The sequence below is a fragment of the Arachis stenosperma genome, chromosome 7 (genome assembly GCF_014773155.1).
Source record: "Arachis stenosperma cultivar V10309 chromosome 7, arast.V10309.gnm1.PFL2, whole genome shotgun sequence".
Classification (NCBI taxonomy): domain Eukaryota; kingdom Viridiplantae; phylum Streptophyta; class Magnoliopsida; order Fabales; family Fabaceae; genus Arachis; species Arachis stenosperma.
The window spans coordinates 25,395,277-25,418,137 of NC_080383.1; the positions used below are offsets into that span (position 1 = coordinate 25,395,277).

Below are 22,861 nucleotides of genomic sequence, written 5' to 3' on the forward strand. Positions count from 1 at the left end.
TATTGCTTGGGAGAATACTGGGAGGAGTTTCAGTGACTTTCTTACTCAGCTGGCCCACTTGTGCCTCCAGATTTCTGATGGAGGATCTTGTTTCACTCATGAAACTGAAAGTGGCTTTTGACAGATTAGAGACTAGATTGGCTAAATTAGAAGTGTTTTGTTCAGAATTCTCTGTCTGTTGCTGAGAAGATGATGGGAAAGGCTTGCTATTGCTCAGCCTATTGCGTCCACCATTGTTAAAGCCTTTTTGAGGCTTTTGTTGATCCTTCCATGAGAAATTTGGATGATTTCTCCATGATGAGTTATAGGTGTTTCCATAAGGTTCACCCATGTAATTAACCTCTGCCATGGCAGGGTTCTCAGGATCATAAGCTTCTTCAGAAGCTGCCTCTCTAGTACTGTTGGATGCATGTTGCCATCCATTCAGACTTTGAGAGATCATGTTGACCTGTTGAGTCAACACTTTGTTCTGAGCCAATATGGCATTCAGAGCATCAATTTCAAGAACTCCTTTCTTCTCAAGTATCCCATTATTCACGGAATTCCTCTCAGAGGTGTACATGAACTGGTTGTTTGCAACCATGTCAATGAGTTCTTGAGCCTCTTCAGGCGTTTTCTTTAGGTGAATAGATCCACCTGCAGAGTGGTCCAATGACATTTTCGAAAATTCAGAGAGACCATAATAGAATATATCTAATATGGTCCATTCTGAGAACATGTCAGATGGACATCTTTTGGTCAGCTGCTTGTATCTTTCCCAAGCTTCATAGAGGGATTCACTATCTTTTTGTTTGAAGGTTTGAACATCCACTCTCAGCTTGCTCAGCTTTTGAGGAGGAAAGAATTTATCTAAGAAGGCTGTGACCAGCTTATCCTAGGAGTCCAGGCTATCCTTAGGTTGTGAATCCAACCATATTCTAGCTCTGTCTCTTACAGCAAAAGGGAAAAGCATGAGTCTATAGACTTCAGGATCAACTCCATTCGTCTTTACAGTCTCACAGATCTGCAAGAACTTAGTTAAAAACTGATAAGGATCTTCAGATGGAAGTCCATAAAACTTGCAGTTTTGTTGCATTAAGGCAACTAGCTGAGGTTTCAGCTCAAAGTTATTGACTCCAATGGTAGGAATGGAGATGCTTCTTCTATCAAATTTGGACGTTGGTTTTGTGAAGTCACCAAGCATTCTCCTTGCATTATTATTATTTTCGGCTGCCATCTCCTTCTCTTGTTCGAAAATTTCTGAAAGGTTACCTTTAGAATAATGTAATTTAGTTTCTCTTAGTTTCCTTTTCAGAGTCCTTTTAGGTTCAGGATCAATTTCAACAAGAGTGCCTTTTTCCCTATTCCTGCTCATATGAAAGAGAAGAAAACAAGAAAAGAAAGAGGAATCCTCTATGTCACAGTATAGAGATTCCTTTATGTTAGTAGAAGAAGAAAGGGGGGAAGAATCCAAATACAAGGGATATAATGAGTTCGGATTTTTTTTTTTTTAGATGAAGAGAGGTGAAGAGAAGTGTTAGTAATTAAATAATTAAATAGAAGAAGAAAAGAGAAAGAGAATTTCGAAAATAATTTTGAAAAAAGGTTTTAGTAGTTTTCGAAAATTAGAGATAAAATATAATTAAAATTAAAACATGAAACAATTAGTTAATTAAAAAGAATTTTTGAAAAAGGGGTGAGATATTTTCGAAAATTAGAGAGGAAAAAGTAGTTAGGTGGTTTTGAAAAAGATAAGAAACAAACAAAAAGTTAGTTAGTTGATTGAAAAAGATTTTAAAATCAAATTTGAAAAAGATAAGAAGATAAGAAGTTAGATAAGATATTTTGAAATCAAATTTTGAAGAAGATAAAATTTTGAGAAGGATAAGATAAAAAGATAAGATGAAAATTTTAATAAGAAGATATTTTGAAAAAGATTTAATTTTTAAAAAGACTTAACTAACAAGAAACTACAAGATAAGATTCTAGAATTTAAAGATTGAACCTTTCTTAACAAGAAGGTAACAAACTTCAAATTTTTGAATCAATCACATTAATTGTTAGCTAATTTTTGAAGATATGATATAAAGATAAGAAAAAGATTTTTTGAAAAATAATTTTTCAAAATTTTCGAAAAATAAAAAAAAATGAAAAAGATATGATTTTGAAAAAGATTTTGAAAAGATAAGATTTTTAAAATTGAAATTTTGACTTGACTTGTAAGAAATAACTAATTTTAAAAATTTTTGACCAAGTCAACCCAAAATTTCGAAAATTTGGAGGGAAATAAGGAAAAGATATTTTTTTATTTTTGAATTTTTAATTATGAGAGAGAAAAACAACAAAAATACTCAATGCATGAAATTTTTAGATCAAAACAATGAATGCATGCAAGAATACTATGAATGTCAAGATGAACACCAAGAACACTTTGAAGATCATAATGAACATCAAGAACATAATTTTGAAAATTTTTGATGCAAAGAAAACATACAAGACACCAAACTTAGAAATCTTTAATGCATGGACTCTAACAAACAAAAAAATGCATATGAAAAACAACAAACAACACAAAACAAGAAAACATCAAGATCAAACAAGAGGACTTATCAAGAACAACTTGAAGATCATGAAGAACACTATGAATGCATGGGATTTTTGAAAAATGCAAGAAAAAATTTTTAAAGCATGCAATTGACACCAAACTTAAAAATTGACTCAAGACTCAAACAAGAAACACAAAATATTTTTGGTTTTTATGTTTTTATGATTCTTTTTGTATTTTTATTAATTTTTTTTCGAAAATATTTTTAGAAAAATGAAAAAGAAAAGAAAAATTTTGAAAAAGTTTTTGAAAAGAAAATTACCTAGTCTGAGCAACAAGATGAACCGTCAGTTGTCCATACTCGAACAATCCCCAGCAACGGCGCCAAAAACTTGGTGGACGAAATTGTGATCACATGCTCTTTGTACTTGTATGAAATTTAATAATTGGCTTTATTTGAATTCACAACTCCGTTCAACTAACCAGCAAGTGTACTGGGTCGTCCAAGTAATAAACCTTACGCGAGTAAGGGTCAATCCCACAGAGATTGTTGGTATGAAGCAAGCTATGGTCACCTTGCAAATCTCAGTCAGGCGGATTCAAGGATAATTGGATTATTAGTTTAAATTTGATTAATGGAATAAATAGAAAATAAAAAGGGATAGAAATACTTATGTAAATCAAGAGTGGGAATTTCAGATAGGCGTATGGAGATGCTGTGCTCCTCTTGAAACTCTACTTCACTACTCACTCTTCCAATCCTTCTTACTCCTTTCCATGGCAAGCTGTATGTAGGGCATTACCATCATCAATGGCTACTTTCAATCCTCTCGGGAAAATGGTCCTATGCGCTGTCACTGCACGGCTAATCGTCTGGAGGCATCACCCTTGCTGATGGCTACATCCCATCCTCTCAGTGAAAACGTTCCAAATGCTCTGTCACAGCACGGCTAATCATCTGTCGGTTCTCAATCAGGTTGGAATAGAATCCATTGATTCTTTTGCGTTTGTCATCACGCCCAGCCTTCAGGAATTTGAAGCTCGTCACAGTCATTCAATTCTGGGATCCTACTCGGAATACCACAGACAAGGTTAGACTTTCTGGATCCCCATGAATGCCGCCATCTATCTAGCTTATACCACGAAGATTCTGTTGGGGAATCTAAGAGATATGCGCCCAGCCTAAAGTAGAACGGAAGTGGTTGTCAATCATGCGCGTTCATAAGTGAGAATGATGATGAGTGTCACGGATCATCACATTCATCAAAGTGTTGTGCAACGTATATCTTGGAATAAGAATAAAAGAGAATTGAATAGAAAGTAATAGTAATTGTATTGAAACTTGAGGTACAGCAGAGCTCCACACCCTTAATCTATGGTGTGCAGAAACTCCACCATTGAAAATACATAAGTGAAAGGTTCAGGCATGGCCGAATGGCCAGCCCCCAAAACGTAATCACAGGATTCAAAATACAATCTAGGATGAGATTATGATAGTAAAAAGTTCTATTTATAATAAACTAGCTCCTAGGGTTTACATGAGTAAGTAATTGATGCATAAATCCACTTCCGGGGCCCACTTGGTGTATGTTTGGGCTGAGCTTGATCTATCCACGAGTTGAGGCTTTTCTTGGAGTTGAACTCCAAGTTATAACGTGTTTTGGGCGTTCAACTCCGGATCATGACGTTTTTCTGGCGTTTAACTCCAGATAGCAGCATGTATTTGGCGTTCAACGCCAAGTTACGTCGTCAATTTCCGAATAAAGTATGAACTATTATATATTGCTGGAAAGCTCTGGATGTCTACTTTCCAACACCGTTGAGAGCGCGCCAATTAGAGTTCTGTAGCTCCAGAAAATCCATTTCGAGTGCAGAGAGGTCAGATTCCAACAGCATCAGCAGTCCTTTTGTCAGCCTTTTTCAGAGTTTTGCTCAAGTCCCTCGATTTCAGCCAGAAATTACCTGAAATCACAGAAAAACACACAAACTCATAGTAAAGTTCAGAAATGTGAATTTAACATAAAAACTAATGAAAACATCCCTAAAAGTAGCTTGAACTTACTAAAAACTACCTAAAAACAATGCCAAAAAGCGTATAAATTATCCGCTCATCAAGGCTCAACACTGCTACAAGGAAGGATCATTTCCCCCTGCCTTTCATTGATCAGATGCTTGAGAGATTAGCTGGTCATGATTTTTATTATTTTCTGGATGGATATTCTGGATATAATCAAATTGTAGTTGACCCTCAAGATCAAGAGAAGACAGCATTCACATGCCCTTTTGGAGTGTTTGCCTACAGAAGAATGCCATTGGACTCTGTAATGCTCCAGCAACTTTTCAGAGGTGTATGCTTTCAATTTTTTCTGATATGGTTGAAAAATTTATTGAGGTATTTATGGATGATTTTTCTGTTTTTGGTAATTCTTTTGAATCCTGCCTTAAGCATTTATCTCTTGTCTTGAAACAGTGTCAAGAATCAAACCTTGTTTTAGATTGGGAAAAATTTCATTTTATGGTTACAGAAGGTATTGTTCTTGGACACCAGATTTCAAGTAAGGAGATTGATGTTGACAGAGTAAAGGTGGAGGTAATTAAAAAATTACCACCACCAGCTAATGTTAAGGGAGTCAGGAGTTTCTTGGGTCATGCAGGATTTTATAGAAGATTTATAAAGGATTTTTCTAAAATTGCTAAACCATTAAGCAACATGTTGGTTGTTGATGTTCCTTTTGTCTTTGATTCTGATTGCCTGCATGCTTTTGAAACTCTGAAAGCAAACCTTACCTCTGCTCCCATCATAGCTCCCCCTGACTGGGATTTACCAATTGAGTTGATGTGTGATGCTAGTGATTTTGCTATAGGAGTTGTTTTAGGACAAAGGCACATCAAGCTTATACATGTCACTTATTATGCTAGACGTGTGTTAAATGATGCCCAAAAGAATTACACAACTACAGAAAAAGAATTATTAGCTATTATGTATGATGTTGATAGGTTTAGGTCCTATTTAATTGGTTCTAAGGTTATTGTTTATACTGATCATACTGCTTTGAAGTACCTTCTAACTAAATAGGATTCTAAACCAAAATTAATCAGATGGGTGTTGCTCCTTCAGGAGTTTGATATTGAGATAAAAGACAGGAAAAGGGTCAGAAAATCAAGTAGCTGACTATCTTTCCAGAATTGAGCCTGAAGCAGGAGTACAACCACCCACAACTGTAGCTGAGACGTTTCCGGATGAGCAATTGTTCCTCATTTAGCAGGCTCCATAATTTGCAGACATTGTAAATTACAAAGCCATGATTATATTCAAAGGGAGTACAGTAGAAAACAAGTAAAGAAGCTATTGACTGATGCAAAGTACTATATTTGGGAAGAAACATACCTTTTTAAAAGGTGTTCAGATGGTATAATCTGGAGATGTGTCAGACTCTTTCCCGAGAAGCTGAAATTTCGGTGGTCAGGACCGTTTGTGGTCACCAGAGCTTCACCATATAGTCAGGTGGAAATACAGGAAGAGAATTCTGACAGAAAATTTACAGTGAATGGATAGAGGTTGAAGCACTATCTTGGAGGCAAGATCGATCGCCAGAGGTCCGCTCATCGGCTGAATTAGCAAAATTGACCGTCAAGCTAGTGACGTTAAAGAAGCACTTGTCGGGAGGCAACCCGATAATTTCATATCCTTAGTTATTTTTTGTAGTGGTGGTTTCTTATTTATTTGATTTTTATTGAGTTTTTACTGTTTTTCTTTCATTTTTCGTGTGTTCTGATCATGCAGCTATTTTAGAACAAGAACCGAACACTTCGAAAAATTTTTGCCGAAAAAAAAAGCGAGAGAAAATAGGCCGACTGTTGTGCTGGAGTTGTGTACGAACTTTGCCCCGTGCACCAGCTCATCCACGCGTACGCGTCACTCTGGTTCTCAGCAATCCACGCGAGAGTGCACATGGCGCGCACGCGTGCCTTGAAAAATCGACGTAAATGGGTGCATGGCCGAAAGTTGTGCTGGTCTCGCGCTGGTATTGTGCTAGCCGCGCAACTCAACCTACGCGTCTGCGTCCCTGACGCGTACGCGTCACCCTCACCATATGGCCAACCACGCATACGCACGCTGTGCGCATACGCGTCGATCGTGCTGCATCACTTACCCCGCGCGCCGCCCTGTTTTCATTCTCTCTCCCTCCCAAATCCTTATTCTTTCTTGTTCTTTTATCCTTCTATTCTTCTTTTATCATACTATTTTTTTTCATGTGCCTTTTTTTATGTCCCTCTCTGTTTTCAGTCCTTTTTTGCTTGAGGACAAGCAAACCTTTAAGTTTGGTGTTGACGCTTCGCTTATGGCTTTTCTGTTTATTTTTATGGTACCAAAGGGAGGCGAATCATCTTCACTGAGGAGCATAGCCTGAAGAATAAGACGGCCACTAGGATAACTGAGGTGGTTGAGTTCCTTTCATTCTATTTTCCCTTCCGCTCTTATTTTGTTGTCTTTTATTTTCTGTTGCTTTGATTACCTGCATGATCTTTAGTACTTTCAGTTCTTAGATTTAGTTTCATTATGTTATCTGCTTTTAGTAAAAAAAATTGTCTCATGTACCACTCACTGAGCTTGAATCTAAAAAGAAAAGAAAAGAAGTGATGTATGGCATGAGAAATTGAGTTTATATTTAAGAGTAGCCTTATTTACTTAAATGCGGTGGTATTATTTGTAATTCTGAATGCATGATATGAACAGTGCATAGTTAAATTTGAAGCAAAGGATGTTGATGTATATGGAACAGGAATTTAGAGAACTATTATGACTTCTCTGAAATTTATGAAAGTTTAATCCTTGAAGCAGAAGAAAACAGCAAAAGAAAAAAATAAAAGCACGGTCCAAGGCTCTGAGCATCAATGACTAGGGAGGTCAGACATAATTAAAAGCTCAAAGAGTTGTTTTCCTAGTCATATGCTTGTGGTGTGATTGTGTCAAGTAATCATTGAGACAAAACACTAAGAGTCGAGATCAAATGCATTTAACAGAGTATGCTAAAGGCTTTGAGCACCACTGTCTGGGAGTAACTGAAATAAAAATCAGAACTTAAAGAGAGTTTTCCAGTTAAGTGCTTGTGGTGTTTTTGTGTCAAATAACCCTTGATACAAAACATTTAAAGTCACGGCTAGGCTCAAGGTGCAAAGCACCAAAGAAAAGAGAATTAAAGTAAATTTTGATGTGTTTAAGGATTAAACTAGAGTATAAAGATCAGAGAATTCATAATATGATCCGGATTCTAATTCCGAATGACACTGACATTCCTCTGATTCAAAGGAGAGTGAGATGCCAAAACTGTTCAAAGTTACAATGAATAAACCCCATTTTAAGAATAGACTTGAGAATGATTAAACTCTCACTTCTCATGCAAATTCACATCTTAATCATGACTTATTTTGGTTGCTTAAGGACAAGCAACAATTCAAGTTTGGTGTTGTGATGCGTGAGCATCTTTTCTATCTTTTCCTAGTGAATTTACATTTAATTTGTTGATTTTAATCAAGAATTAAGTATCTTTTAGCCACCATGGATGCTACTTTGATTTGTATGCAATTCTATTTATTTCAGGTAACATTCGGATGAATTTGATGGAGTTTCCACAGAAAAAGAGAAGAAGGCAAATGATGTTGTCAATCCTGACCTCTCTGCACTCAAACCTGAATAACTCGAGCTACAGAGATCAAATGCAAACAATATTTGGATTGAACAGAAAGTTCTGCTGGAGGAATGCTGGAAGAGTGCTATGCGCACGAACAAGCCCACGCGTACGCGAATATCACTCGTGCGTGTCACTTGTAGTTTTTGCACCCCACGCATAAGCATCTAAGACGCGCACGCGTGCATCAGGGAATCGGCGTAAATATGTTTTGAACAGAAAGTTGTGATGGCCTGGCACTGGCATCGTGCGAGAGGCACCAATCGACTCACGCGTACGCGTCCCTCTCGTTCTCAGACCACCCACGCGTGCACGTGCCTGACGCGCACACGTCGCATGCAAATTTTGATTCCTATGCTATGCGAACGAGAGTTATGCGTGCGCGTGGCGGGCTTCGCGCGACTGGCACACCCATGGGCACGCGTACGCGTTCTAGACGCTTACGCGTCGCCTTCACTTTCGCGCGACGCCCGCGTCTGCGTGGGGTACGCGTGCGCGTCGGTTGCGCCGCACTGCACAACAAAAACACGCAAGATTGGTTCTGCCCACTTCAAGTTAGGCGCACTAAATCCCAAGTTAGGTGCAGCTTCACTCAACTAAACTCCAATTCATGCGTGAAGCCAAGTGGATCCTAGTGAAGCCAAGTGGTCCCCATCCATCAATTGAAGACGTGCTTATTGCTATAATTAATTCTGATTTAAACTTTAATTTTTATTTTAAAAATAGGAAAATATATTATTTAGTTTTAAAAAATTATAATTTAAATTAATTAGGATTAGATATAAAAGAAAAAAGAAACTTCTCTTCGGAGAGATTTCCATTCCATTTTGATAATGTAAATTACAGTTTACCTGAATCTTAGTTTTCCTCTCTGAACCATGAGCAACTAAACATCCACTGTTAAGGTTAGGAGCTTTGCCTATTTGTATAGATTGATTCTATTGCTTTTCTATTTTAATTCATGTACTGATTTATAATTTAAGAATTGTTTTCGTTCTTTATCTTATGAATTTGAGTGGAACAGAAGTATGACCCTCTTTCTAATTGAGTTCTTATATAACTTGGAAAAACTCTTTACTTGAACAACAGCTTGAAAACAATTTCTCCTAAATTCTAATTATCTGGATTTAATGGGATACGTGACATATAATCCTCTTATATTTGGATAATTAGGATTTCTGTAGCATATAAACTAGAATTGAATTTCACCCTCTTATTGGAATTAGTTGACCAAGGAATCGGCAATTGATGAGAGTTAGAGGAGACTAGAAAGGTCTAAGGAATTAGGGTCTAGTCACATATAGTTTGCCATAAATTAAATCTTGCATGATTAAAATAAATTAATAAGAAAAGTCAATCCGGAAAATAGATAACTCTGAAGCCTTAACTGCCTTCTCCATATTGTTTTCCCAACTTATTTACTTGCCTGTCTTCTGATATTCTGAAGTTCTTGTTTAATGCTTTTGAACTCTCATCACCATTTTCTGCTTGTCTAACTAAGTAAATTAATCAACCATTATTGTTTAGTCCATCAATTCTCGTGGGATCGACCCTTACTCACTTGAGGTATTACTTGGTACGACCCGATGCACTTACCGGTTAGTTTGTGGGTTATAAAAACTGTACCAGAGTCCCTGAATTAGATGTTTCTCGAGTTAGCACCTACAAAACTATCTGTGATGGACAAATCGTGGATCTCATATTCGAGAAAAAAACTTAATTTTTATTTGTATATGTTAATTATGTGCCCGAGGGGCCAACTTTGTATGCTTCGAATGTATGCCCCAGGGGCCAAACATGGATATTTTAGTTTGAATTTCGAATCTATTTCTATAGCATATTGCTTTATGTTTTGCATTGAATTTCGCTTTGGGTATCCGCTTTTAGGGGCTTTTGATTTTGGCTTCCAGGTTGATCAATCCCAGGGTACCGTGCGAGTAAGTCGAAAAATAATGGAGATTTCATTCAAAGGATATGTAGGTAACTGAACACAAACGTAAGAGTGGATAAACTTTAAAAAAATTATAAAGAATTTGACATTTACTGTTAAGAGAAGAATTTCTTGAGGTTGATGCATTCCAAGTACTCGGAATGGCAGATCCGTCGATCCTTTCGAGCTGGTAAGCTCCTTTTCCGCATGCTTCTCGGACACGGTAAGGACCTTCCCAATTTGCCACAAGTATCCCTTCCCCTGGCTTTTGAGTTCTTATATCGTTTCGATCGAGCACTAGGTCCCCCTTATCGAAAACTTGCTTTTTCACTTTCTTGTTGTACCTAAGTGCCAACTGTTGCTTGAGGGGTGTTTCTTTAAAGTGGGCTAGCTTCCGGTCTTCATCCACTAAGTCTTTTTCTACTTCTTGGTTGAAAGTCTCGAGGAGAAATCTGGGACTTGGCTCTCTGATTTCCATTGGGATTACTACTTCTGTGCCGTAAGTCAGACGGAAAGGCATATCTTCAGTTGCAAATTATGGGTTGGTGCAGTACGGCCAAAGAACTGAGCCGAGCTCATCCACCTAGTTGCCTTTCTTCTGTTCCAATCTCTTCTTGATGCCTTTCAGAATTACTTTGTTAGCCCGTTGGCATGAGGATGCTCAATCAAGGAAAATCATTGCCAGATTTCTAACGCTTCGAGAAAGCTGTGGAATTTTTTTGTCGGCAAACTGGGTGCTGTTGTTGGAGATGATGACTTCCGGTATGCCAAAGTGGTTAATCACATGTCTCCATAGAAACTTCCTGCATTGGATGGTCGTTATAGTGGCCAAAGCTTCGACTTTGATCCATTTGGTGTAGTAGTCAATGGCTACTATGAGGTATTTGATTTGCCTTGGGGCAGTAGGGAATGGGCCCAAGAGATCGACTTCCTAAAATGCAAATGGTCGAAAACCCGAGATAGGTGATAATTTTTCAACGGGGACTTTGTGAATGCTTCTATTCTCTTGGCACTTGATGCACGATTTGACAAGTTGCATTGAGTCGTGGACTATGGTCAGCCAGTAATAGTTGGCTTTTACTAACTTTTGAGCCAAAGCTTTTCCTCCTATGTGGTGGCCGTAGCAACCCTCATGCACTTCTTTCATAACATACTATGTTTGGTTGAAACGGTAGCATTTCAAGAGTGGTTGAAAGATATCCCTCCGATATAGAGTTCCCTGAATTATGGTGTATTTGGCGGCCTCACTCTTCAGTTGTTTTTATTCGGCTAGGTTTCCAGGGAGCTCACCTTCCTCTAGGAATCATCTGATCGGGGTCGTGCAATCGGGGGTTCTTCGTAGATCTAGAATCAAGGCCACCGATGGATCTCTGATTTCCTCATGGATGATGGAGTAGATTTCTCCTGAGGATTTTGTGCTAGCCAGCTTCGACAGTAAGTCTACCCTAGTATTTATTTCCTCAGTTTTCCCTGCATTAACATGAAACTAAGGAACTTTTTGGCCTCCTTTATGAAAGCGCACTTTGCCGGGTTCAAGCGCATTCTGTGTTGTCAAAGGGACTGGAACACTCATCGCAGGTCCTCCAGCAGGAATTTCGCGCATATGGTCTTGCCGAGCATATCATCAATGTATGTCTCTACCATTTTACCGATTTGATCTTGGAAGACCTTAATCATGAGCTGCTGGTATGTGGCCCCGTCATTCTTCAAGTCGAATGGCATAACAATGTAGCAGTAAATACTGTTTGGCGTGATAAATGCTGCTTTTTCTTCTTCAGGTTGATGTATTGGCATCTGGTTGTAACCAGAGTGAGCATCTATAAAGCTTGGATACTTGTATCCAGAAGCTGAGTCAACCAAGTTATTGATGCTGGGCAGTGGAAAAGAGTCTTCGGGGCAAGCTTTGTTAAGGTCTGAGTAATCCACGCACATCTTCCATTTCCCGTTAGACTTTTTTATCAGTACCACATTTGATAGTAGGTCGAGTAGGTAAGTTCCCGGATGAACCCGTCTTGAAAAAGGCTAGTGGTCTGCTTCTTAACCTCGGCTACCTTGTTTGCTGACATCTTTCATCGTTTTTGGGATACAAGCTTCATTTTCAGATTTATGGTAAGCCAATGGGATATGAAACTAGGGTCCACCTCTGGCATGTCGGCGGGAGCCCACGTGAATAAATCCCCATTCTCTTTTAAGATGGCTGTTAGGGGGCCCTTGAGCTCATAGGGCAAGTTCTAATTGAGGAAGGTGTACTCTTCTTCCGTATCGCCTATCTATACATGCTCAAAATCCCCTTCTGGTTCTAGCTAGGGTCGTTCTTCTAGCCTTGCATCTAGGTCGGTGACAAATATTCCTGCAGTGTCTTGAGATTTCTTTTGCAAGGATAGGCTAACGTTGTTGCAAGCCATTACAGATTCTGCCTCACCGTGGATGGTACCAATGGTGTCGTCGTCTGCCCAAAACCTCATGATTAAGAATTTGGTGAATACCACTACGTAGAAGTCTTTAATGTTTTTTTCCCAGAAGACGTTGTACGCCATGGAATCTTTGAGTGTGATGAAATTGACCATGACCATCCTTTTCTTGCTTCCGTTCCTTGTGCAAATCGGGAGCCTAACAGCCCCATTCGGCTTGATGCAACAGTTCCCTGTAAAACCCGTAAAATTTATAAATAATTAGCTAATAAATTAGTTATTAATCCAAGAAATTAGGAAATAGAATTTTATAAGAATTTTGACACTAACTTTAAAGAATTTAACCCAAGATTGGGCTGAACAGGCCAAACTGGTTGAACTAGTCAAAAATGGGCCCAAGGCCCAATCTAAGCCCACAATTAATAAGAGCTTAAGCTCTTCTCCCTCTTCACTCAAATGAAAACACGCTGAAGCCATAGGTAAAGGGGAGAAGGAAAGAGCAAAATCCTTACTCAAATTTCAATTTGCCATAACTTTTGATTCGAAGTTTCGATTGACGAGCCGTCAGCAGCCACACGTTTGTCTCAGAATCATCTACGAAACGATGAAATAATTTGGTAAGAAATTCATTTTTTAACCCAAAATTTTCCTTCTCAATTTCGAATTTGGGGGTGTTAGGAATTGAGAATTTATATGATTTTGGTATTTTAAGTTCGAATTAGCTCGCGAGAATTAGCGGATTTTGTTCAGTTAAGGCATGAGTAAGGTAAGGACCCCAAGCCCCTTGTTTTTTTGTGATTAAGCAAGCTTGAATGTTGATTATAGTGATATGTTGTGGGATTAGATTGAATACTATTGATTTGGAGCACATTGATGATATTGGAAGATTAAGTGTTGGACCTTGGTGGCTGGAATTCAGTTTGGAGAGGTTTTGGGGGCTGTGAATTTGTGCGGAACGGTGCTAATTGTAGTGTTTCGAGCCTTATGGTAATCGGCCAAGGCATGGTTTCGGTTTTTCGTAACTAAAATATAATGTGTCATGAAAACTTAGGCTAGTTAATTGTAAGATAGGATTCAAATATTGCTGTTGTTGATGATTGTGATTGATTGATCTACACAAGGATTAGTGAGTTTGGGTTTGTTGTTGGTGCCATATTGGTTGTGGTGTTGGTATTGTATTTAATAGAGATAATTGATGATGAATTTGATAATGATAATGATGATGATGTATATTGAACTTGAATGGCTGGATATGATAATGATTATGTATATTATTGTATATTGTGTCGAATTAAATATGGAATGGCTGAGTTGTTTGTCATTTGGCATAAGGAAGTTGATGGGGTGTGTGTGTCGTATGGAGTGAAATTGGTGTCATATGGAAATGAATTATTGTGTGGGAGTGATTATATATGTGAAATTGGTGTCATATGGAGTGAAATTGGTGTGTTGAGGAGTGTTTGGACTTGGTTTGATATGGTTGGGTAAGTTTTAAAAAGGGTTGAAATGGAGTCGTTGTGAAAATTGAGGTTTAGAAATCTGAGAATTTTGTGAAAAGTTAATTTTTGGCCAAACTTCGATGAGTCATAACTTGGCTTCCAAACCCTCGACTTTCCTCAAATTTATTTTAAATGAAAATTGGGTCGGTGAGGTTTATGTCGTTTGAAGAACGGGTGAAAAATGTTTTAAAACGAGGTAGTTATGCGCGTCGAAAGTTTGGTGTGTAAAGCTAAAATTTTGTAGCATTCAAGATTTTTGCCAACTCTGCATAACTCGCGTACGCAAGCCTCCCATGTGGCGTGGACGTTTGTTTCTGGTTGGATATCCCACGTACGCGAGAGGTTGCGTGCATATATGAGCAGGGGAAAAACGCACTCACGCATACGCGTGAACGACGTGTACGTGTGAAATACGCGTATGCGGGACCCCTATTTTCAGCAAAGTGAATTTTATATTTTAAAATCTAATTTCAAACTTCTAAACCTCTATTTTTACTCCCCAGTGTCCTAAATTTAAATTTAATTATAGTGAGGGAGTTGAACATTGAGAGGGTAATAACTTGCGAGTGAAGAAAGATTGTGAAAGGATGATGTAAGTTGAAAAGTTTAACGGAAATGCTGGTTTGTAAATAAATGTGATTGTAGCCTTGGGTAGTAGGCAGTGGTGATGTTTACTTGCTCCGGGTATGAGATGGGGAAGAAGAATTATAAACAGTGAGTTTAATTATGGAATTTTGAATAAATGTATGGTTCTGATACCTGGGCAGTATCAAGGATTGTGGTTCGTCCCTCTTGCTCCAAGTCAGTATTTGAGATTTGATAATAATGATGATTGATTTAGACTGAATGAATACATGTTTGAGATCCTGGGGATTGTGATGCCTGGGTAGTAGCAGCAGTAGTGGTTATTCCACTTGCTCTAGGTTGAGCTCTTAAACACCCACTTGGGTAGTAGCAGCAGTAGTAGTTATTCCACTTGCTCTAAGTTAAATGGGTAGTAGCAAAGGAGATGAGGAGGGTTTGGATAGAGTTTTTGTGAAGTTTAGAAATCTTAGAGAACCTCGCTTGTTTATGGCTTATTTATGGTTATAAAGAATAGTTTTAAGCTTGTAATCTATTATCGGAAGTTCTAGGATCGCCTTTGGCTTTTTTGAGACCTTATATGTTAGTTATGTGGGCACCGTTACCATGCTGAGAACCTCTGGTTCTCACCCCATACATATTTCATGGTTTTCAGATGCAAGATGTGAGACACCTCGCCGAGGCATGCGGGGAGCTTTCTGAAGTGAAGAGTTGTTCTTTGGGGAGTTATATTTTGGTAAAGTTGTTATATATTTGTATCTTCACTGTATATATGTTTTATGTTTGTCCCTCTTAGAGGTTGACACGGAGAAAAAGGTTGTCACTTTTATGTTTTGGGTTACTTTAGGGTGTATATATATGTATATGTATACTCTGATCGGTCTTTGCTTCGTAGACCAAGCCTAGAGCTTGTTAATTGCATTTTTGGAACTCTGATCTTATATATATATATATATTATCTTTTCAGTTCAATCTTATCCACCTTTCTACTTTTATTTGATTGTGAGTGTTTGGTGCGCGAAATTGTGAACAATACTTTTTCACAACTCTCATAATCCCCGGTAATGGCTCCAAAAACGTGGTAGCTCAATACCATGGCATTACACAACTTCGCACAACTAACCAGCAAGTGCACTGGGTCGTCCAAGTAATAAACCTTACGCGAGTAAGGGTCGATCCCACGGAGATTGTTAGTATTGAAGCAAGCTATGGTCATCTTGTAAATCTTAGTCAGGCAAACTCAAATGTATATGATGATGAACGAAAATAACATAAAAGATAAAGATAGTGATACTTATGTAATTCATTGGTAGGAACTTCAGATAAGCGCATGAAGATGCCTTCCCTTCCGTCTCTCTGCTTTCCTACTGCCTTCATCCAATCCTTCTTACTCCTTTCCATGGCAAGCTTAAGCAAGGGTTTCACCATTGTCAGTGGCTACCTCCCATCCTCTCAGTGAAAGCGATTGCATATGCTCTGTCACAGCATAGCGGAATTCATCTGTCGGTTCTCAATCAGGCCGGAATAGAATCCAGTGATTCTTTTGCGTCTGTCACTAACGCCCCGCCCTCAGGGTTTGAAGCACGTCACAGTCATTCAGTCATTGAATTCTACTCAGAATACCACAGACAAGGTTAGACCTTCCGGATTCTCTTGAATGCTGCCATCAGTTCTCGCCTATACCACGAAGACTCTGATCTCACGGAATGGCTGGCTCGTTTGTTAGGCGATCAACCATGCATCGTGTTATCAGGAATCCAAGAGATATTCACTAAGCCTCATATGCTTGTAGAACAAGAATGGTTGTCAGTCACCTTATTCATGAGTGAGAATGGTGATGATTCGTGACAATCATCACCTTCATCAAGTTGAAGAACAAGTGATATCTTGGACAAAGAACAAGCGAAATTGAATGGAAGAACAATAGTAATTGCATTAATACTCGAGGTACAGCAGAGCTCCACACCTTAATCTATGGTGTGTAGAAACTCCACCGTTGAAAATACATAAGCATAAGGTTTAGGCATGGCCGAATGGCCAGCCTCCCAAAGTGATCAAAAGATCTAAAGAAAAAAGGTTCCAAAGATCCGAAGATTCTTAATACAATAGTAAAAGGTCCTACTTATAGAAAACTAGTAGCCTAAGGTGTACAGAAATGAGTAAATGACATAAAAATCCACTTCCGGGCCCACTTGGTGTGTGCTTGGGCTGAGCAATGAAGCATTTTTCGTGCAGAGACTCTTCTTGGAGTTAAACGCCAGCTTTGGTGCCAGTTTGGGCGTTTAACTCCCATTTGGGTGCCAGTTCCAGCGTTTAACGCTGGGATTTCTTGAGGTGACTTTGAACGCCAGTTTGGGCCATCAAATCTTGGGCAAAGTATGGACTATCATATATTGCTGGAAAGCCCAGGATGTCTACTTTCCAACGCCGTTGAGAGCGCGCCAATTGGGCTTCTGTAGCTCCAGAAACTCCACTTCGAGTGCAGGGAGGTCAGAATCCAACAGCATCTGCAGTCCTTTTTGGTCTCTGAATCAGATTTTTGCTCAGGTCCCTCAATTTCAGCCAGAAAATACCTGAAATCACAGAAAAACACACAAACTCATAGTAAAGTCCAGAAAAGTGAATTTTAACTAAAAATTAATAAAAATATACTAAAAACTAACTAGATCATACTAAAAACATACTAGAAACAATGCCAAAAAGTGTACAAATTATCCGCTCATCACAACACCAAACTTAAATTGTTGCTTGTCCCCAAGCAACTGAAGATCAAATAAGATAAAAAGAAGAGAATATGCAATGAACTCCAAAAACATCTATGAAGATCAGTATTAATTAGATGAGCGGGGCTTTTAACTTTTTGCCTCTGAATAATTTTGGCATCTCACTCTATCCTTTGAAATTCAGAATGATTGGCTTCTTTAGGAACTTAGAATTCAGATAGTGTTAATGATTCTCCTAGTAAAGTATGATGATTCTTGAACATAGCTATTTATTGAGTCTTGGCTGTGGCCCAAAGCACTCTGTCTTCCAGTATTACCACCGGATACATACATGCCACAGACACATAATTGGGTGAACCTTTTCAGATTGTGACTCAGCTTTGCTAAAGTCCCCAATTAGAGGTGTCCAGGATTCTTAAGCACACTCTTATTTGCCTTGGATCACAACTCTTATTTCTTTCTTTTTCTTTCTTTTTTTTTTCTTTTTTTTTCGATTTTTTTTTTCGCCTCTTTTTTTTTGTATTCACTGCTTTTTCTTGCTTCAAGAATCATTTTTAATGATTTTTCAGATCCTCAGTAACATGTCTCCTTTTTCATCATTATTTCAAGAGCCAACATTCATGAACCACAAATTCAAAAGACATATGCACTGTTTAAGCATACATTCAGAAGACAAAAGTAATGCCACCACATCAAAATGATTAAACTGCTATAAAATTCAAATTTCATGCAATTCTTTTTCTTTTCAATTTAAGCACGTTTTTATTCAAGAAAGGTGATGGATTCATAGGACATTCATAACTTTAAGGCATAGACACTAAGACACTAATGATCATAAGACACAAACATGGATAAACATAAGCATAAAATTCGAAAAACAGAAGAACAAATAACAAGGAAATCAAAGAACGGGTCCACCTTAGTGATGGCGGCTCTTCCTTCCTCTTGAAGGTCCTATGGAGTGCTTGAGCTCCTCAATGTCTCTTCCTTGTCTTTGTTGCTCCTCCCTCATGATTCTTTGGTCTTCTCTAATTTCATGAAGGATGATGGAGTGTTCTTGATGCTCCACCCTTAGTTGTCCCATGTTGGAACTCAGTTCTCCTAGGGAGGTGTTCAGTTGCTCCCAATAGTTTTGTGGAGGAAAGTGCATCCCTTGAGGAATCTCAGGGATCTCATGATGAGAGGGGTCTCTTGTGTGCTCCATCCTTTTCTTGGTAATGGGCTTATCCTCATCAATGGTGATGTCTCCCTCTATGTCAACTCCAACTGAATAACAGAGGTGACAAATGAGGTGAGGAAAGGCTAACCTTGCTAAGGTAGAGGACTTATCCGCCACCTTGTAGAGTTCTTGGGCTATAACCTCATGAACCTCTATTTCTTCTCCAATCATGATGCTATGGATCATGATAGCCCGGTCTATGGTAACTTCGGACCGGTTGCTAGTGGGAATGATTGAGCGTTGTATGAACTCTAACCATCCTCTAGCCACGGGCTTGAGGTCATGCCTTCTCAATTGAACCGGCTTTCCTCTTGAATCTTGCTTCCATTGTGCGCCCTCTTCACATATGATTGTGAGGACTTGGTCCAACCTTTGATCAAAGTTGACCCTTCTTGTATAAGGATGCTCATCTCCTTGCATCATAGGCAAGTTGAACGCCACCCTCACACTCTCCGGACTAAAATCCAAGTATTTCCCCCGAACCATAGTGAGATAATTCTTTGGATTCGGGTTCACACTTTGGTCATGGTTCTTGGTGATCCATGCATTGGCATAGAACTCTTGAACCATCAAGATTCCGACTTGTTGAATGGGGTTGGTAAGAACTTCCCAACCTCTTCTTCGGATCTCATGTCGGATCTCCGGGTATTCACCCTTTTTGAGTGAAAAGGGGACCTCGGGGATCACCTTCTTCAAGGCCACAACTTCATAGAAGTGGGCTTGATGCACCCTTGAGAGGAATCTATCCATCTCCCATGACTCGGAGGTGGAAGCTTTTGCCTTCCCTTTCCTCTTTCTAGAGGTTTTTCCGGCCTTGGATGCCATAATGGTTATGGAAAAATGAAAAAGCAACGCTTTTACCACACCAAACTTAAAATGTTTGCTCGTCCTCGAGCAAAAGAAGAAAGAAGAGAGTAGAAGAAGAAGAAATGAGGAAGAGGGAGATGGTGGTGTGTTCGGCTAAAGAGGGGGAGAAGTGGTGTTTAGGTTGTGTGAAAATGAAGAGTTGAAGAAGGGTATATATAGGAGAGAGGGGGGTAATGGTTCGGCCATTATGGGTGGGTTTGGGAGGGAAAGTGGTTTGAATTTGAAGGGTGAGGTTGGTGGGGATTTATGAAGGATGGATGTGAGTGGTGAAGAGAAAGATGGGATTTGATAGGTGAAGGGTTTTTGGGGAAGAGGTGTTGAGGTGATTGGTGAATGGGGGAAGAAGAGAGAGAGTGATGGTGGGGTGGGTGGGGGTCCTGTGGGGTCCACAGATCCTGTGGTGTCAAGGAAAAGTCATCCCTGCACCAAATGGCATCAAAATTCACGTTTTGAGCCATTTCTGGCGTTAAACGCCGGGCTGGTGCCCATTCCTGGCGTTTAACGCCAGGTTCTAGCCCTTTACTGGCGTTTAACGCCAGTCTGGTGCCCCTTTCTGGCGTTAAACGCCCAGAATGGTGCCAGACTGGGCGTTAAACGCCCAACTGCTAGGCTTACTGGCGTTTAAACGCCAGCAGCTTCCTCCTCCAGGGTGTGCTATTTTTCTTCCTGTTTTTCATTCTGTTTTTGCTTTTTTCATTGTTTTTGTGACTTCTTATGATCATCAACCTACAAAAAAGATAAAATAACAAAAGAAAATAGTTAACTATAAAACATTGGGTTGCCTCCCAACAAGCGCTTCTTTAATGTCATTAGCTTGACAGAGGACTCTCATGGAGCCTCAGGAATACTCAGAACCGTGTTGGAACCTCCCAACACCAAACTTAGAGTTTGAATGTGGGGGTTCAACACCAAACTTAGAGTTTGGTTGTGGCCTCCCAACACCAAACTTAGAGTTTGACTGTGGGGGCTCTGCTTGGCTCTGTTTTGAGAGAAGCTCTTCATGCTTCCTCTCCATGATGATAGAGGGATGTCCTTGGGCTTTAAACACCAAGGATTCCTCATTCACTTGAATGATCAACTCTCCTCTATCAACATCAATCACAGCCTTTGCTGTGGCTAGGAAGGGTCTGCCAAGGATGATGGATTCATCCATGCACTTCCCAGTCTCTAGGACTATGAAATCAGTAGGGATGTAATGGTCCTCAATCTTAACCAAAATATTCTCTACAAGTCCATAAGCTTGTTTTCTTGAATTGTCTGCCATCTCTAATGAGACTCTTGCAGCTTGCACCTCAAAGATCCCTAATTTCTCCATTACAGAGAGGGGCATGAGGTTTACACTTGACCCTAAGTCACACAAGGCCTTCTTGAAGGTCATGGTGCCTATGGTACAAGGTATAGAAAACTTCCCAGGATCCTGCCTCTTTTGAGGTAGTTTCTGCCTAGACAAGTCATCCAGTTCTTTTGTGAGCAAGGGAGGTTCATCTTCCCAAGTCTCATTTCCAAATAACTTGTCATTTAGCTTCATGATTGCTCCAAGGTATTTAGCAACTTGCTCTTCAGTGACATACTCATCCTCTTCAGAGGAAGAATACTCATCAGAGCTCATGAAAGGCAGAAGCAAGTCCAATGGAATCTCTATGGTCTCATTTTGAGCCTCAGATTCCCATGGTTCCTCATTGGGGAACCCAGAGGAGATTGGTGCACGCCCATTGAGGTCTTCCTCAGTGGCGTCCACTTCCTCTCTTTCCTCTCCATATTCGGCCATGTTTATGGCTTTGCACTTTCCTTTTGGATTTTCTTCTGTATTGCTTGGGAGAGTGCTAGGAGGGAGTTCAGTAATTTTCTTGCTCAGCTGACCCACTTGTCCTTCCAAATTCCTAATGGAGGACCTTGTTTCAGTCATGAAACTTTGAGTGGTCTTTATTAGATCAGAGACCATTGTTGCTAAGTCAGAAGTACTCTGCTTAGAACTCTCTGTCTGTTGCTGAGAAGATGATGGAAAAGGCTTGCCATTGCTAAACCTGTTTCTTCCACCATTATTGTTATTGAAACCTTGTTGAGGTCTCTCTTGATTCTTCCAAGAGAAATTTGGGTGATTTCTCCATGAAGAATTATAGGTATTTCCATAGGGTTCTCCTAGGTAATTCACCTCTTCCATTGAAGGATTCTCAGGATCATAAGCTTCTTCCTCAGATGAAGCTTCCTTAGTACTGCCAGGTGCATTTTGCATTCCAGACAGACTTTGAGAAATCAAATTGACTTGTTGAGTCAATATCTTGTTCTGAGCCAGTATGGCATTCAGAGTATCAATCTCAAGAACTCCTTTCTTCTGATTAGTCCCATTGTTCACAGGATTCCTTTCAGAAGTGTACATGAATTGGTTATTTGCAACCATTTCAATCAGCTCTTGAGCTTCTGCTGGCGTCTTCTTCAGATGAAGAGATCCTCCAGCAGAGCTATCCAAAGACATCTTGGATAGTTCAGAGAGACCATCATAGAAGATACCTATGATGCTCCATTCAGAAAGCATGTCTGAGGGACATCTTCTGATTAATTGTTTGTATCTTTCCCAAGCTTCATAGAGGGATTCTCCATCCTTCTGTCTGAAGGTTTGGACTTCCACTCTAAGCTTACTCCATCTTTGAGGTGGAAAGAACTTTGCCAAGAAGGCATTGACTAGCTTTTCCCAAGAGTCCAGGCTTTCTTTAGGTTGAGAGTCCAACCATAGTCTAGCTCTGTCTCTTACAGCAAAAGGGAATAGCATCAGTCTATAGACCTCAGGGTCAACCCCATTAGTCTTGACTGTGTCACAGATTTGCAAGAATTCAGCTAAGAACTTATGAGGATCTTCCATTGGAAGTCCATGGAACTTGCAATTCTGTTGCATTAGAGAAACTAATTGAGGCTTAAGCTCAAAGTTGTTTGCTCCAATGGCAGGGATAGAGATGCTTCTCCCATAGAAATCAGGAGTAGGTGCAGTGAAGTCACCCAGCACCTTCCTTGCATTGTTGGCATTGTTGTTGTTTTCGGCTGCCATGTGTTCTTCTTCCTTGAAGAATTCGGTCAGGTCCTCTAAAGAGAGTTGTGCTTTAGCTTCTCTTAGCTTTCTCTTCAAGGTCCTCTCAGGTTCAGGGTCAGCTTCAACAAGAATGCCTTTGTCTCTGCTCCTGCTCATATGAAAGAGAAGAGAAAAAAATGTGGAATCCTCTATGTCACAGTATAGAGATTCCTTGAAGTGTCAGAGGAAAAGAAAAATAGAAGAAAAGAAGGTAGAAGAATTCGAACTTGATTAGATAGAGTTCGAATTGTGCATTAAGAAGGAGTAGTACTCCATAAATAGAAGGATGTGGGAAGGAGGGAAGAGAATTTTCGAAAATTCAATTAAAAAGATTTTAAAAACATTTTGAAAAATT

At 39.4% G+C, this 22,861-nt stretch overlaps 1 non-coding gene across 1 annotated transcript; it reads left to right on the forward strand.

Moving 5' to 3' along the window:
• Window positions 1-21,972: 21,972 nt before the first annotated feature.
• On the forward strand, window positions 21,973-22,080 carry LOC130942541 (small nucleolar RNA R71). The gene has a single exon (XR_009071109.1). It is a non-coding gene; the product is annotated as a small nucleolar RNA R71 (small nucleolar RNA).
• The last annotated feature ends 781 nt before the right edge of the window (window positions 22,081-22,861 follow it).